At 49.0% G+C, this 16,738-nt stretch overlaps 1 protein-coding gene across 1 annotated transcript in view; it reads right to left on the reverse strand.

The window, feature by feature from the left end:
• The window catches only part of RPH3AL (rabphilin 3A like (without C2 domains)), a 146,044-nt gene that overhangs the window by 29,587 nt on the left and 99,719 nt on the right, over nucleotides 1-16,738 (reverse strand).

Here is a 16,738-nt window from a genome sequence, read left to right on the forward strand (position 1 = left end):
ACATCTTAGCCATTTCTAAGTGTATAGTTCAGTAGTGTTAAGTGCGTGCACGTTGTGTAGCCAATCTCCAGAACTTTGTTTATCTCGTAAAATAGAAACTCTGCACCCATGAAACAGCAACTCCCATTCCCCTGTCTCCCCAGCCGCTGACAGCCACCATTCTACTTCCCGAGAATTTGATTACTCTGGGTACTTCATACGAATGGAATAGTATTGATCTTTTTGTAACTGGCTTCTTTCGCTTGGCATAATGGCCTCAGGTTCATTTCTGTTGCTACATGTGTCAGAACCTCCTTCCTTTTTGAGGCTGAACAGTATTCTATCGTCGGTACGTACTGCCTCTTATCTAGTCGTTCATCCCCTGCTGGCCACTTCGGTTGTGTCTACCTTATGGCTGACCCTTTTGTTGGTAGAGACCATGAGGCTCTACCATCCAGGAGGGAGGGCCGGGGCACTTGGCTCACCACTGTGTCTTCAAGTTCCTAACACGTGCCTGACACATAGTAGGTGCTCAATAAACACTGGCTGACTGGCTGGATTGGCAGCTACGGGTAGTTTGCTGGAAAGTGTCCCAATCCATAGAGTTGTCACCTTCCTGCAGAAGTGGCCTGAGGGTTTCACCCAAGTTCTTGTAATTAATCAAGTGGATTTACTGTTTCAGATTAAAAGAGGGATCAAGCAAAGGAGCCTAGAAGGGCGTGCCGGTGCAGAGCAAGCTCCAGCGAACCTCCCCGACCTAACCTCCCAGCCCCTCCTCAGGCACCAGTGAAACCGAAAGCCCCGGCTGCCCCTGACTCCCCCGGAACATCATGGCCAGAGGGCCCCAGGCCCTCAGCCTCACCTCCTGCCGCAAGGATCCACCTCCGCCCTTACCCCAGGCTTAAACAAATACCGATCAATAAAGTGCTTTTGGGAAATAGGATAAACAGCCCAAGATCCAAAGTATGAGTCTGAAATGCACAAACATGCAAAGTTTTTTGGTATTCAATCATTTTTGACCTATAAATCCCCCCATTAATTTCTTATAATTCACCCTGATATTTATGCTCAGCAGGGCAATGACCCCACGGGACTGCCAGGCCTGCAGCATCTCCCTGGGGTCCAGTGGGTCCACTGTCACGGGGCCTGGGGTCTGTCTGCTTCTCTCATGTTGGTCCTGCAACCCAGGCGGCAGGCTTGATGTTGCCGCAGTGGACAGAGGTCAGAAGACCAGGAAGTCCGGTGATCCTCCAGACCGAGGAGCTGCCGTTCCTGAGGCCCCACGGGGGTGGGGTGGGGACCAGAGCACACAGGTGCCTTGCCCAATGTGGAGGGCACACCTGGGCAGGGGTGCATGAAACACACTATTTTGGAAAATGCCTTCCACATGGGAGAGCAGGACCGCCGAGGCGAGGAATGAGGGATCCCAGCTGGGCTGACTTCTGAGCTGCCCCCCTCCTCCCCTCAATGCCAATCCATGCACATCCTCAGACCTTCTCTCGCCTCGGTGCCTGCCCCCACTCTGCAAAATGCACCCCAGTAGCTTTTAATCGTGCGATTCTGCTCTGTGCATCCAGGCCCGACACCCCCTGCCTGGCCCAACACCCTCCCCAAGAACGGCAGCGGGAAAAGCCCTCCACAAATTGGAAAACCTTCACTTTCTAGAGAAGCTGTGGGATTCTGCAAAGCCCCACTCTGTTCCCCATGTGTGGTTTGCCGTGATAAGGCCAGCAAAGCAGCCAGCCTTGAAAATGCCATTAAATAAGAAAAGGCCCACACGGCCGCCGTGGCCCTTGCAGGGGTGGCCAGCGGCATTCAATCCTCCCCGTGGCACTGCTTTGTGCTCTGCTTCGAGGTTTTCATTAGGATTGCAGCTCACGGCCGACCCGACTGCAGATACTGATGGATATTAGCCAAGCTGTTCCCAGGGAATTTTAATTACCACGATAACAATCGCTAATCACTGCCATTTCCTAAATGGCTGTGGCTGGACAAGGTAGTGACTGCCAGGCCCTTCTGGAAAGAGGAGGATCCTAGGGAGGCCACTGGGGAGGATGCAAAGGGACGCCTTCCAAGACCTCTGTCCCTGCCCCTTGCTCCACCCCGTCCGCGTGTTACCGCCTCTCCCTGTCTCCCAAGCAACTCCGGAGTGTACCTGCATGAATGCAAGTGAGGCGTCCACACCTGGATCGGAGCAGGGATACAGTCTGTGGCACGTGCTGTGCCTTCCACCTGAGGTGTCCTTCATCCTTGTCTCCCACCAGGCAGTGACACTGCCCATAGGAAGCTTTCTGTGCCACCTCGTGCAGAACCAGAGCCCCTCTGCTGTGCTCCTGGAGGCCATTTGGACCTGCTGCCCCGGCATCTTACCCGGTCAGGAAGCTGTGAGCCCAAGGGCAAGGCTGTGCCCGAGCCACCCCCGCAAGCCATCGCCGCCTTCCCAGGCCCAGTGGGGAGCCTTCGCGCAGCAAGAACGTTGCTGGCTGACAGAGTGAATGAACAGACGAAGAAGGCAAAGCAAAGGAATCATTCTCAGGGGACAGAACTCGGACTCTGTCTTCAGGGAGACTGTGTTCTGTCTGCTTAACAAGCTGGCCCAACCTTGAAAAAGCCACAGGAAATGGACTGTTATAGAGATGTCTTCTTGCTAACACTTTGGCCATTTTGTTTTTATTTATTTGTTTTCTTAAAAGTTTATTTACTTATTTTGAGAGAGAGAGGGGGAGAGAGAGAGTAAGCAGGGGAGGGGCAGAGAGAGAGGGAGAGAGAGAAACCCAAGCAGGCTGTGCACTGTCAGCACAGAGACTGACATGGGACTTGATCTCACAAACCGTGAGCTCATGACCAAAGTCGGATGCTTAGCCAACCGAGCCACCCAGGCGCCCCCACTTTGGCCCTTTTAAAAAGGGTCTCTTAAAGGGCCAACCCACCTGGCAGGCCACACAGCCTTCCCTAACCCGTTCCCCGAACACACACACATGCACACTCACAGAGTGGCCTCCCAGAGCTCCATCATCAAAGCCAAATTGCACAGCATGGCCAACAAGACCCCAGAACTCTGCCAGCTCCTGCCTCCCTCACCAGCCTCCTCTCTTGTCTCCTCCCACCCCAGGCTCAGGATCCGCCCGACACAGCCACGCTCAACTCCCCGACCACACAAAGCTGTCTCTTGCTTCCAGGCCTTTGTACATGCTGTTCCTTCTTCCCTCCCTAGGCTAGGACAAAGAAATGCAACCTTTAGGAAATTACTTTCATCCAGGGGCTTCTACAGAACCACGCGCGTCTCCCACTGCACGGCACACACTGTGAAGATTGCCTATTTACATGTCTGTTTCCTGCACCAGATCTGGCCTCCATTATTCCCACGGCCAAATTAATGGCCAAAGATGTGTCTTCTGGTGCCTCATGCTGGGTGCAGAGATTACTTAAAAAATGAAAAACCAAACATAAAATCGTTTTTTAAGTTTATTTTTTAACATTTAAAAAAAAGTTTCATTTATTTATTTTGAGAGAGAGAGAGCGCGCGCGCTCGAGCAGGGGAGGGACAGTGGGGGGGGGGGGGGGAGAGAATCCCAAGTAGGCTCCACACCATCATCATGGAGCCTGATGTGGGGCTCGATCTCATGAACTGTAAGATCGTGACCTGAGCCAAAATCAAGAGTCGGATGCTTAACCGACTGAACCACCTGGGTGTCCCCCCAAAAATAAAATCTTAAACCTCCATTCAATCCCAAGTCCACACTACCAATCACCTCCTTACGTAACTCTCACTCACCAAGCCAATATTCTTCTGCCTAAATCACCCAGGGAAGGCCCCTATGCCCCAGTGCTTGCCTAAATTACTTAAACTAGCCAATCCTCAGATATTTACCCTGCCCTGCCTTGTCTTTCCCATAGAAACGCCAATAAAGGCCTGGCCTCGGCTTTTCCTTCACTCCTTTCTGCCCCCTGACCACATGTGACCCTGTGTGGCATGGCATGCCCCTCTGTCTCAGAACTGTAGGCAATATATTGTTCTTTAATGGCATTCACTCTCCATGTTGCCACTTAGTCACTTTTAGAAATTAAGAAGTGGCACAAGTCACAGAGCATGGGAAAATCAATTATGGCTAAAGAACATCTTTTTTTTTTTTTTTTTTTTTTAAGAGAGATAGAGGCAGAAGGAGAGGGAGAGGGAATCTTAAGCAGGCTCCATGGTCAGTGCAGAGCCTGATGCAGGGTTCGATCCCACAACCCAGGGATCGTGACCTGAGCCAAAATCAAGAGTTGGACACTTAGCTGACCGAGCTACCCAGGCACCCCTAAAGAACAATCTCAATGTACAATTCTGGCAATCTAGTCAGTAAAGGTATAATCTAGAAAAGGAAGGAGGTGAGAGCAGGCGAGGGAAGAACAAGGGCATTCGTGCCCACAGCTCACACGAAAGGTGGATGGAAGAAGGAAGAGGCAAATATTACATACAGTTACAAATTCCGTCAAACTCCAACACATTTTCAGTTGCAAATAATAAAAGTATCAAAAATTAGGAGTGGGGGGAATCAGAGTGGCCCAGGTTAGCCAGCTCATCACCCTTCAGAGCTTGCAGTCAATAGACAGTGCCCGAAGTTCTCACCTGGTGGAAGTCGAGGCAGTGGTGAGCATGTGAACTACAACAGGAGGTCTGTACAGGGTGGGCTGGGTGAGGGAGAGGCTGGGCAGGTGGCTGCCCTTCTCCAGGGTAAGCTCTTCAGAATGAGTGAATTTTTCTTTCAACTAACTACATGTATCACTTTGATTAAGATCAAAGGATAACAGATTGGTAACTGGATGTCAACGTTATTCAAGTCCTGGGCTGCATGACAGGCAGGTGGATACATGCAGAGTCGGGCAATCTATGACTGGTATATTGACCCTGGATGTGACTTAAGAGAGAAAAACTGGTAGCTCAGGAAAGGAAAAGAAAGCAGTAATTAAAAATTCTGTAGTAGGGGCGCCTGGGTGGCTCAGTCGGTTGAGCGTCTGGCTTCGGCTCAGGTCATGATCTCACAGTTTGTGGGTTCGAGCCCCGCATCGGGCTCTGTGCTGACAGCTTAGAGCCTGGAGCCTGCTTTGGATTCTGTGTCTCCCTCTCTCTCTGCTCCTCCCCTGCTCATGCTCTGTCTCTCTGTCCTTCAAAAATAAATAAAAACATTAAAAAAAATTTTTTTTTTAAATTCTGTAGTAGAGCAAGATAGGAAAAGAACCAAGTTATGGTTAGCTTAAAAACACCTGCACAAGTTCATAATACTGAGATTTCTGTCCCTGAAGAAAGCCATGCTGCCCTTTGGATGTCAGTGTACCCACCTAACGTCCAAGAGTCAGAATTTTGACAATGGGAGAAACTTGGACAGTTTTTCAAAGGGAACCAGGGCTTCCAAGCATAAAGGCCGGCAGAGCTGGGTCCCCCAGAAAACAGGAAGTGCCTGGGGCCTCCTGCTGCTGGAGGGAGGCTGCCCTCAAATACTGCTGGGCAGTACCCTTGACCAGGTTTCCGTGGTGACCAGCTGAGTATGAAAAGCCCTAATTACAGCCAAGGGCGACAAGCTGATACTGAGCAAGGCAAGTTGACATGAGATGTGCTAATGTAACGAACACAGTCGTTTTTTAGTTCTAGTTCATGCCAGAAATGCTGCTGCTCAAACCAGATTGGGACCATCCTATCTGGAAGTTGTGGCTAACAGCTTGATTGCCTGCTGCCCTACTCAAGGAGAAAGGAGACTCAGCATTTATCCTGTGTGTGGGACTGTGGCATGGATTTGACTGTGTGTGTTTGTTCATCGCGAGCAGTGAGTGAGGGCAGGAAGCAAGTCACAGGGCCTGTTCCCACATGGAGGCAGCCCAGGAAGGCTGTCAGCCTTAATGCTTAGAACGGCAATCTCTATTTGCCTCAGTAATCAGGAGAATGGCCTCAGTTCTCATCTAGAAAAAGGTACTGTGGACCACATCAGCAAAAAAATATGAATGATGAATCCAGTCGTCTTAAAATATTGCCCGAAAGTAGAGTGCACTTGATCAACAGATGGATTAAAATAAAAAACTCCTGAAGGGGTGGGGCAGCTGGGTGGCTCAGTCGGTTAAGCGTCCGACTTATGCTCAGGTCACCATCTCCTGGTCTCGGAGTTCAAGCCCGCATGGGGCTCTCTGCCTGCTTCAGATCCTCTGTCTCCCTGCCCCCCCCCCGCCCCCGCCCCCCCCCTCCCCGCCCCTCCCCTACTTGCACTCTCTCTCTCTCTCTCAAAAATAAACATTAAAAAAAAAAAAAAAAAAAGCTCCTGAATGGGGAACCCGTGGTACCAAAAATTAACAGTTATCAATGAAATAAAGACAGAAGTTAGTCTAAATAACCAGTGTAAATAGGAAATGATGCTTAAAATGTAGATATAAAATACTTAGTTAACAAAAATAATCTGACCCCAAATTCCAGATTGTCTCAACAAAAGCAAAAAGTGAGTGGGGGCGGGACGGGGCGGGGGCAGGAAGCATTGGGCTCCTCATTCTCAGTGGCCAGGGCAGTTAATGGACACTATTTCTACTGTAATGTAAGCAATTGGACAAATATTGCGTTAAATATTTTAAAAAGTTATATATGCATTTACACACTTATCTGTCCATTTAAGACAACCAGCAGAATTAAAACTACAGGAAAAGTTTATCCTACCAAAATACATGATTTTCTGAGTATTCTTTTTCTTTTTCTTCTTTCTTCCTCCCTCCCTCACTCACTCCTTGTCTCTCTCTTTCTTGTTTTGTTTTGAAATTTTTCTCCCTGGAACGCCTGGGTGGCTCTGTCAGTTAAGCAGCCTATGCTTGATTTCAGCTCGGGTCATGATCTCACGGTTTGTGAGTTCGAGCCCCACATCGGGTTCCGTGCTGGCAGTGCAGGGCCTTCTTGGGATTCTCTCTCTCTCTCTCTCTCTTTCTCTCTCTCTCTCTTGAAATAAATAAACTTAAAAAAAAGGGAAAGAGAAATTTCTCCTTGTTCTTGTCGTTTTTTTCTTTAGAGCAGCCATCTTTGCTCCTGGCTTGTTTCCCCTACCTCAGAAAGAAGAAGCTTACAACCAGCCTCTGAAGAGGAAGTGAGTAGATATTAATTCACTTAAATAACATTTCTTCAGTACCTCTACTTGTTAAGACTGAGGGAAGGAAAGAAAAGATCAAATGATTTTGCAAATGAGTGGCCCGTGGCAGAAATCCCCACCAGGCTGAGGTCCTCGGCTCCGTTTTTTTCTAGCACCAGAGACTGTGTTCCCACTCTGCCTTCGAGAGCTATTCTGTATGGCTTCCCTATATCCACCTCCCCACCCCCCGCCCCCCCCAGCACCTGGGGAGAAACCTTCAGTCTGCGGTATGGAGGTAAGTAAGCAATCCTGAGCCCACAAAGGGCTCTGAGAGGCTCCCCTCCTGCCCTGGGCTCTCCACTTACCCTCCTAACCAAGGTGTTAGCAGAAAGCTAAGGGGGACTTCTTCCAGAGTATTTTTGCATGTTTCCATTTTAAAATACTTTAAAACCTCCAGACGGGGGAGAGAGAGAGAGAGACAGAGAGAGAGAGAGAGAGAGAGACTCTGTGTGTGTGTGTATGTTGGTGAGCCAGGGAGAAAGTCCCCCCTCGCCCCCATCCTCTAGGCCCCAGCTCCTCCTGCCTGGAAAGCCTCCTGCTTCCGGGTTCTGCTGAAGGCTGGCTGGCTCCCCACACTGGGGCCGGGCCTGCCCTACCCCGGAGATGGGCTGGAAATTAAGCCCCAGCGAAGACAGAGCACCCACCTGACCCTTCCTCCGACCCCACCGCAGGCAGCTCCTCCCTGGGCCCAGGGAGCCCTTGCGGATTTTCTTTTTCATTTCAAGTGGGTTTTGAGCAACCAGGTCAGTCGGGGAGGAGAGCAATTGCCAGCACGGTAGAATGGAAAAAAGGCAGCGAGAAGAAATATTCTGAGGGTGCTATCTGTTTTCTTGACAGATAATTTAAACACCTTGGCTGGATTATTTCAGAACCAAAGGAAATGCTTTGGCTTCCATTAACCCCTGGCGAGGGGCTCGCTCCCGTGAGGCTTCCGCACAATTACCGGGGAGCGGCGTCTGCCAGCTTCAGAGAGACGTGGCTCCCGACAGTGGTGCTCTATGGCTGCGGGGCTGTGTGCCTCACCCCTTCCTGACGGCCTAAGCTCAGGCCTGGGTGTCCCCCTCCCCCATTACCTGTGATGTGGAGAGGCCCCTGCACGCCAGTGAGAACAGGGACCCCTGTCTTCCCTCTCCCTTGGGTCCCACAGGCCATCTTCTCCTGTATTCCAAATGGTCTCGCGAGTTCAACAAATCCATGTAGGCTAATGATGCTTGTACTATTGTCCTTAATTACTTGATTTGCCAACATTGCATGCAGGCCTCCTCTTACGCTTCATTTGCATGCAGCATGAAATCCCTCTGAATCCCAAATATTTAACTATCTTCCCTGTTCCAAGACAGATTTGAGAGGGCAAACGTGTTACGGTGGTGTTTGGCTGTGTCCCTGCCTCTGTCCCCAGATGGAGTGGGCCACACATAGGGAATGAATAGAGCTGGAATCAGAAAATTGGACAGGCCAATTATACCCAGCCAGGTCTTTTCAGAGGACCTTTGTGATTCTGATTCAATTCCCAGAACAACAAACATGCCTATGTTTAAACACAGTCTCAGAAACATATTCCAAATCCAACGTGAAATCGTTTCTGGGCTGACTGCGACCTGGCAGGGCTCATGGGCCTTGCAGGAACGCTTTCCTGGGTTATGGATTTGATTATTGCTTCACTTCCAATTGGTCTTGTTCCTTCTTGGGGAAAACCTGTAATTCTGAGGTTCTGTTGCCTTGTCTGTCTTCCAGATTCACCAATGTTTCTCTTATTGTTTTCAGCTCTCCCTGCCCCCCTTTCCCCCGGCATTCTGGGAGATTCCTGAAGTTTCTGTTCCTACCACTGATTCAAGCTTTTCTGGGTCTGATTTTAGTGATCCCTTGTTATCTCTAAGGTGTGTGCCTGTGAAATCTAACATGTATACGAAAGTACATGACAACAAAGTACATTTCAAAGAACCATAGTTGGGGCACCTGGGTGGCTCAGTCGGTTAAGCATCCAACTCTTGATTTCAGCTCAGGTCATGATCTCATGGTTGTGGGATCGAGTCCCACGTAGGGCTCCAAGCTGGGTGTGGAACCTGCTTAACATTCTCTCACTTCCTCTGGCCCTTTGCCCTGCTTGCATGTGTGCTCTCTCTCTCTCTCTCTCTCTCTGTCTTTCTCTAAAACAAACCAAAACAAAAAAACAAACCGAACCATAGAACCATAGTTAAGTAAACACCTGTGAACTCATGGAGAAATGAAATATTACCCAATCTGAGAAGCCTCTATAAACCCTTCCTGTCTTCCAGAGGTCACCATTGGGAATCTTGTGTTAAATAATCCCTTCCTTTTCTATTAAAAACAAAACAAAACAAAACAAAACAAAACAAAACAAAAAAACTTATGTGTGCATTTCCAAAAAGTAAATATTTACTATTACCTGTTTTTGAACATCATATTTTATCACTGTATATTCTTTGGTGACTTGCTTTTTTCCTCTTTGATCACTGTGTTTTTAAAAATATTTTTTTGCAATCGCCATCAAAATAACACCAGCATTCTTCACAGAGCTAAAACAAACAATCCTAAAATTTGTATGGAACCAGAAAAGACCCAAATAGCTAAAGCAATCCTGAAAAAGAAAACCAAAGCAGGAGACATCACAATCCCAGTCTTCAAGCTATACTACAAAGCTGTAATCATCAGGACAGTATGGTACTGGCACAAGAACAGACACTCAGATCAATGGAACAGAATAGACAACCCAGAAATGGACCCACAAACGTATGGCCAACTGATCTTTGACAAAGCAGGAAAGAATATCCAATGGAATACAGACAGTCTCTTCAGCAAGTGGCGCTGGGAAAACTGGACAGTGACATGCAGGAGAATGAACCTGGACCACTTTCTTACACCATACACAAAAATAACCTCAAAATGGATGAAAGACCTAAATTTAAGACAGGAAGCCATCAAAATCCTCAAGGAGAAAGCAGGCAAAAACCTCTCTGATCTTGGCCACAGCAACTTCTTACTCAACAAGTCTCCGGAGGCGAGGGAAACAAAAGCAAAAATGAACTACTAGGACCTCATCAAAATGAAAAGCTTCTGCACATCAAAGGAAACAATCAGCAAAACTGTAAGGTAACCGATAGAATGGGAGAAGATATATGCAAACGACATATCAGATAAAGGGTTAGTATCCAAAATCTATAAAGAACTTATCAAAGTCAACACCCAAAAAACAAATAATCCAGTGAAGAAATGGGCAAAAGACATGAATAGACACTTCTACAAAGAAGACATCCAGATGGCCAACTGACACATGAAAACATGCTCAACATCACTCATCATCAGGGAAATACAAATCAAAACCACAATGAGATACCACCTCACACCTGTCAGAATGGCTCACATTAACAACTCAGGTAACAACAGATGTTGGCAAGGATGCGGAGAAAGAGGATCTCTTTTCCACTGCTGGTGGGAATGCAAACTGGGGCAGCCACTCTGGAAAACAGTATGCAGGTGCCTCAAAAATTTAAAAATCGAACTACCCTACGACCCAGCAATTGCACTACTTAGGTATTTATCCAAGGTATACAGGTGTGTTGTTTCGAAGGGGCACATGCACCCCAATGTTTATAGTGGCACTATCAACAATAGCCAAAGTATGGAAAGAGTCCAAATATCCATTGATGGATGAATGGATAAAGAAGATGTGGTATACACACACACACACACACACACACACACACACACACACACACAAGGGAGTATTACTCGGCAATCAAAAAGAAGCAAATCTTGGGGCGCCTGGGTGGCGCAGTCGGTTAAGCGTCCGACTTCAGCCAGGTCACGATCTCGCGGTCCGTGAGTTCGAGCCCCGCGTCAGGCTCTGGGCTGATGGCTCGGAGCCTGGAGCCTGTTTCCGATTCTGTGTCTCCCTCTCTCTCTGCCCCTCCCCCGTTCATGCTCTGTCTCTCTCTGTCCCAAAAATAAATAAAAAAAAAAAAAAAAAAAAAAAAAAAAGAAGCAAATCTTGCCATTTGCAACTACGTGGATGGAACTAGAGGGTATTATGCTAAGCGAAATTAGCCAGTCAGAGAAAGACAAATATCATATGACTTCATTCATATGAGGACTTTAAGAGACAAAACAGATGAACAGAAGGGAAGGGAAGCAAAAATAATATAAAAACAGGGAGGGGGACAAAGCATAAGAGATTCATAAATATGGAAAACAAACTGAGGATTACTGGAGGGGTTGTGGGAGGGGGATGAGCTAAATGGGTAAGGGGCATTAAGGAATCTACTCCTGAAATCATTGTTGCACTATATGCTAACTAACTTGGATGTAAATTAAAAAATTAAAAAATTTAACGTTCATTTATTTTTGAGAGGGGGGAGGGACACAGAGAGAGGGAGACACAGAATCCAAATCAGGCTCCAGGCTCTAAGCATCAGCACAGAGCCCGACATGGGGCTCAAACTCATGAACTGTGAGATCATAACCTGAGCCAGACACTTAACCGACTGAGCCACCCAGGAGCCTTGCTCATTGTGTTTTTAATTCACCCTTTGATGACTTTAGGTATAGTTCTTTTTTTCGCTGCTATATATTATTCCACAGCCATGATTTACCTATCCATTGTACCATGAAAGACCATTTGGGTTGTCCCCAGGTTTTTTTGCCATTACAAAATGTGCTGCTATAGGCACTCTTGGCCATGTCTCCTGGGGAGCCTTGTGAGAGTTTCTCCAGGTCGTATGGCTAGGAGTAGGGTGTGAGGTCGAGCATCGTGCACAGGAGATGACACTCATGAGGTGCCAGGTGCAGCATGGAAATGAACCAGCCAGGACTCCTACTGAAGGGGCTGCTCTGATTTAGTTTGTAGATAGGGAGCATCAGGACCTGACCCATGACATGACATGACCTTAAGTTGATGCAGGTTTAAGAGTCAAGGGGACAACCAGGTGCTGGGACCCCAAGCCAGGTTCAGAGCTACAAACTGTTATTAGAAAATGGTCAGGGCCAGGAGGGCTTTGTTGTGGGTACGTGGGCCCAGTCTGGGATGTAATGACTTACAAAGTCAAAGCAAGAAGAAGGGGGTCAGGGAGCCAGGAGTCCCCCAGAGCATGGGGGATGACTACGTTGGCAACGAAGGGGAGGGAGGCTGAGGGCCACTCCTATTCATCCATCCTGTCTTCCTCCAGCCCTCGAGCTGTCCTGGATTAGGAAGGAGTGAGGGCCTATTCTGGAGAACAGTGGTCACAGATTTGGTAGAAAATTGGGAGCGGGAAGCTGGTCTAGTGGCAAGGTTCAGACAGCCCAGGTTCAAATCCCAGCTCTTCATGCCCTTGCTGTGTCACCTTAGACTTGTTACTTAAGGTCCTGGAGCTTCCATTTGGGTGGAAAATGGAGACACAGAGCCCCGCGCCTGGCCCAGAGGAGGAGCCCAACAAAACAAGTTGTTTTCTGGTTCCCTTTTTTTTTTTTTTTTTTTATAAGAGGGATTTTCTGGCACTGTAATAGGTCACGTGTCTTGAGTTATTTCCTTAGGAGAGGAGATGGGTGTGTTTTTCCAGGGCTGGGCACCACCTAGGAGTTTAATAAATATTTCCTGAAGGATGGAGTCACACTCTACTCCCTAGTCTCCATCCGCAAGACAGCTGGCTAGGGGGAAGGGCACAACTGTGCCAGCCAATGTCACTTGGCATCTGGAAAACGGGCAGGAAAATCCGATTATCCAAATTTTTATTCAAATTAATGCAGGAAACTGACCAAATTGTATGCTTTCTCCCTAGCTCACCTCCCTGGGACACATAGAGGAGGGTATCATAGCAGGAAAAACCAGGTCACAGAGGGGACCCATATGGGAGGAGGGGTGGGGTGAGCTGGGCTGTGGTGTCATGACACTGTTATACCAACACATCCACAGGGACAGTGAAGCGGTTCTGCACCTCATCATACTCAAAATTGGTCACACAGATCACAGAGTCCCTAACCCCACAGACTACTGAGCACCCTGGGGTGGCTGAGTAAGTGGGGGGGCGGGGAACACCCAGTGGTGTAACAGAGCCAAACACTAGAAGCTGTGGGCCACGTTCCTGGTAGGGCTTCACATCAGGCCACGTCAACCCATCTCCCTAGTCTCTACGGCCAAGGAGCTTCCTGCCCCCCGCCTCAGGGGAACCCAGGACCTTGAACGTGGAAGGTGGGGAATCTCATCGGCTCTATGCCGCTCTGTGAACACGACAGCACAGCGTGTCGCCATCCTGGACAGCCCCTCTCCGAGAGGGCCGCCGGCCTCTCTGCTGTACCCTTTCTACTTCATCTTCTCAAGAGGTCCACCCTGGCCAGTCGCCACTGGCCACATTTTAAACTGTGGTAAAATGTGCGTAATGTAAAACTCACCTTTCCACCCATTTTTAGCTGAACAGTCCAGGACCATCCAGAACATTCACATTATTGTGCGACTGCTACACCATCCGCCAGAACTCTTCCATCTTCCCAAACTGAAACTGTGTGCCCGTTAATGAACAATCCCTCATCCCCCCACCTCCAGCCCCTGGCAACCATCATTCTACTTTCTATGAATCTGACTATTCTAGGGACCCCGTGTAAGTGGAATCCTATAATGTTTGCCCTTTCGTGTCTAGCTTATTATTTAGCCTCACGTCCTCGAGGTTCTTCCATGTTGTAGCGTGTGGGGAATTTCCATCCCCCCCCCCCCCCCCGCCCTTTAAAGTAGGCTTCACGCCCAGCATGGAGCCCAACGCGGTACTGAAACTCATGACCCTGAGATAAGGACCCGAGCTGAGATCAAGAGTCAGATGCTCAACCGACAGAGCCACCCAGGCACCCCATCCATTTCTTTTTAAGACTGGATAATATGAATAATAATCGGAAAGTACAACATATCGTTTATCCATTCATCCAACAGTAGACGCTTGGGTTGCTTCCACCTTTAGGCTGATGTGAGTAATGCCACAAGGAACACTGACGTGCGAGGTCTGCTTGAATCCCTGCTTCCAATTCTTTAGGGGATATACCCAGAAGTAGAACTGGTAGGTCATTAATTTGTGGAGCTCCCACCAAGCTGTCTTCCAGAGTGGCTGCATGATTGTACGTTCCCCCCAGCAGTGCGCAAGGTTCGAATCCCTCTATCTCCTCACCAACACTTATTACTTTCTGCTTTTTAAATATCAGCCATCCTGACTAGCGTGTGATGTGGGGACTGGTCTACTTTTAACCCTGTAGCCTCCCTCCCCACCCTGCACCCAACACTCCTGATCCCTCTGCCCTGTTCTACTCTCTTCCCCATTCAGAATCTGACATCCTATATGATTTGCTTATTGATCAGTTTGATCATTTTTATTGTCTGTTCCCTCTCTCCTCTTCCTGCCCCTGCTAGAACATAAACTCAAGGTAGAGGTATTTGGCTTTTTGTTCAGTGCTATTTGCCAAGGACCTAAAACAGTGCCTGGCACATAGTAAATACTCAATGACCACTGAATGAATGAATGAATGAATGAGTGAACGAATGAATGAACAGCAAGTAGAGCTGTTAGAAGTTTTCGAGGCAGACACACCTGGCTCCATCAATTACCACCTGGTGTCTCTGGGCAAGTGACTTCCTTTCCCTAAGCCTCAGTTTCCCCATCTGTCACATAAGGGCAAAAATGAGTACTGCACTGGGCTCCTGAGAGGATGATGATTAATATTCCCTGTCTGGTCCACAGTGGGTGCTCGGTTAACATCCACTGCTCAACGCCAGGCTGGACTCCTGTGGAGTGCATGGGCAGGACCACTGGCCCAGTGGACTGGAGTGCAGTGGTGAGGAAGTCCTCTCGGACTGGGCAGCGTCTCGGAGAGGAAAGTTCTTTCTCCGGTGCGCAGATACAGGCGCAGATAGGCACCCCAAATAAGTGGCAGAAAAGTGAGCGGGAGACTACTCTGCCAGCCCCCACAGGAGGAAGGCGTGCTGGAGGGCCCCACGATCCCACTCCCCCTGCCACTTCCACATGCGTGGGAGGCCAGGAGCCTACGCTGATGGTCCGCTTGGCAGAGCCACGGAGTGTGGGAGGTGACCTACACACTGAGGAAGTAGGACCACCCGGGTCCCCCAGGGACGCTGTGACAGCAGCCCAGAGCCAGACACAGATGATGGGGCGCTCAGGCAGCTGCCCGCCCGCCTGCTCCGGTGCCAGCCACCCACTCCTGAGTGCACTCATGGGCCTCCAGAAGGGCCCTCTGGCAAAGCTGTTTGCAGCAAAAATCAAAACTGTAAGTAACAGCAGGAGCAGGAGAGGACCAGCGTGGGGAGGCAGATGGCAGCCTGCAGTGAGCACAGGCTGCCCGCCTGGAAGGCAGGTGCCACGAGGCCTCCGGGCTAGGCTGGCGAGGCTGCTTCCTGTTGGTGCTGGCTTGCAGCGAAGGGGCCCCTGCTTCTCCTGGCCTCCTGTAGGTCTGTGCCAAGGTGGACCCTTCCCAGGGGCCCCACTGGGTCATACTGGTCACCCTCCGGGTTAGGCAATTTGGAGATGAGTTAAAGACCATCATGTGAAGCTACTTTCCTACTTCAAAAATTGCTCTTTTCGGGGCGCCTGGGTGGCGCAGTCGGTTAAGCGTCCGACTTCAGCCAGGTCACGATCTTGCGGTCCGTGAGTTCGAGCCCCGCGTCAGGCTCTGGGCTGATGGCTCGGAGCCTGGAGCCTGTTTCTGATTCTGTGTCTCCCTCTCTCTCTGCCCCTCCCCCGTTCATGCTCTGTCTCTCTCTGTCCCAAAAATAAATAAAAAACGTTGAAAAAAAAAATTAAAAAAAAAAAATTGCTCTTTTCAGTCAATCATCAAATGGGAGGGAGGGGCCAAGAGATGAGAATACAGACCCAGCATCGATGGGCATCAATGTGGGACCCCAGCCAGGGCCAGCTGTGAGGAGACTTCAGGGAAATCAAAAGCCCCCTGCTGGGGAAAGGGTCTAAAGTGGTCTGAACAAGGAACCGGCTTTCCTTTTTTTGCAAATGTCTCTTTCAATCAGCAAACGTTTCCTGAGCACCTTTTATATGCAAAGCACTGCAGGAAACACAGTAAGTGTTGGTGCAGCCCCGGACTCCGCTGAGTTATAATCAGGATGCGGCATGAAACTGGGAAGGCAAAGTGAACGCTCTAATTGTATTAATCAGCTTTCAATTGCTTACAAATTGGTCTTCTCCCCTTTCTAGCTCAGCCCCCTCAGAGAACGCCTGCGTCCTCAAAGAAGCCTTCTTATTCCAAAGGTACAGCCTCTACAAAGAGGCTCGAGGAATGGTTTCTGGAATCCTGGGGAATTTAGATTCTAATTAACTTTTCTACAGATTACAGTAGAACTTTGAGTGAGTCACTCTTTCTTTAAATGAATTGGGATTAAAGGCTAAACAAGCAGTGAAATAGTTTCCGGCTTGCAACATCATGTGCTGAGAAGCCCCCATGCAGCCCCTCCTGACCTTGCACTAACACAGTCATGAAAGCACATGAAGAAAGGGCACAAGGACACCAGCACAGGAGGGATCTGACAGTCAGCCTACAGGTGGTTGGTCTCCCCTCCGACAACAGAGTGGGCCAGATAGAAAGTGTGCGTCCCTGGGCCACCAGGGCCTTTCCTGCCTGGTAGG

This window comes from Panthera pardus, unplaced genomic scaffold, assembly GCF_024362965.1.
Source record: "Panthera pardus isolate Hobbes unplaced genomic scaffold, ASM2436296v1 HiC_scaffold_3, whole genome shotgun sequence".
NCBI classification, from domain to species: Eukaryota; Metazoa; Chordata; class Mammalia; order Carnivora; family Felidae; genus Panthera; species Panthera pardus.